The 1265-nt window shown below is 42.7% G+C and overlaps 1 non-coding gene across 1 annotated transcript; it reads right to left on the minus strand.

Moving 5' to 3' along the window:
- Nucleotides 1-208: 208 nt before the first annotated feature.
- On the minus strand, nucleotides 209-337 carry LOC125130175 (U6atac minor spliceosomal RNA). Its single transcript, XR_007135675.1, has one exon. It is a non-coding gene; the product is annotated as a U6atac minor spliceosomal RNA (small nuclear RNA).
- Between the last annotated feature and the right edge of the window lie 928 nt (nucleotides 338-1265).

Below are 1265 nucleotides of genomic sequence, written 5' to 3' on the forward strand. Positions count from 1 at the left end.
ATACTAGTCGGGTTCATTAGCACTGAGCCAGCAACAGGAACTCCTGTCAATTTCTGCTGTACAGCAAAGTGACCCAGTCATACGCATATATATACATTCTATCATGTTCTATCCCGAAGTGATTGGATATAGTTCCCTGTGTGACACAGCAGGACTTCATTGCTTATCCATTCTAAATGTAAAAAACAAAACAAAACAAAAAACCACAAAAAACCCCACGATGGTTAGATGCTACACAGTAGGTGGCAATGCCTTAACTATATTGTGTTGATAGGCCCAAGGGCTTCTTCCATCCTTGTTAAGGGGAGTGCGAACCTTCTCTCCTTTCATACAACACAGAAGAGGTTGTATTGCATTAAAAACCAAAAGACATATATGTGGAATCTAAAAAAAAATACAACAAACAAGTGGATAGAACCTAAAAAAAGCAGACGCACAGATACAGAGAACAAACTAGCGGTTACTAGTGGGGAGGGCAAGATAGGGGCAGGGGAGTGGGAGGTACAACTATTGGGTATAAGATGAGCTCAAGGGTGTATTGATTATACAACACAGGGGATATGGCCAATACTTTGTAATAGTGGTAAATGGAAAGTAACCTTAAAAAATTGTATAAAAATGAATTCTAAAATAACTAGATGATGGTTGTACAACTATAAATATAGTAAAACTCAATTGGGATTATTAAAATAAAAATAATTTTAAAAACCCCAAAGCCACAAGGATGACGTGCTGCCCTACACCCTGAGTCCTGGTTGGCTGAGTGCCTTTCACCCACTGTCTCCTTGTGATCATAGGAGCTACCAGCTATAAATATGGCATGACGGTGGCGACTATTGGGCAATTAATGCTAATTCTGGCCCAGGTGGGCCTTCTAACACCGATGTACTGATGCCGGGCACATGCCGAGAGGCCCTCTGTTCTTTCTTGGTCCCGTTTTACCCGTGGCCCAAATTGGCCCTTGAATTCCTTGATGTGTTGTCGCCCTGGCAGCTTCCATCTTGCTGCTGCCTGATCTTCCTGTCGGGTGACTTTCAGGGGCACAGCTGCAGACAGACATTGTGTCACACACGATTTTTTGTCTCTCTAGCTCTAGATTTTTGTCTCCCAAGAGTAATCCCACTTTGCTTTTTTTTTTTTTTCCTGCCCAAGCTTCCAATGGGTTAGATCAGCCTTTTCCTCCCCAGAATGTCACTCAGTGCTCTGTTTCACGCTTCGCAATGTTAATTTTGTGAAGTGCTTTCCCACACAACACACCAGGCCTC

This window comes from Phacochoerus africanus, chromosome 6, assembly GCF_016906955.1.
Source record: "Phacochoerus africanus isolate WHEZ1 chromosome 6, ROS_Pafr_v1, whole genome shotgun sequence".
Taxonomy (NCBI): domain Eukaryota; kingdom Metazoa; phylum Chordata; class Mammalia; order Artiodactyla; family Suidae; genus Phacochoerus; species Phacochoerus africanus.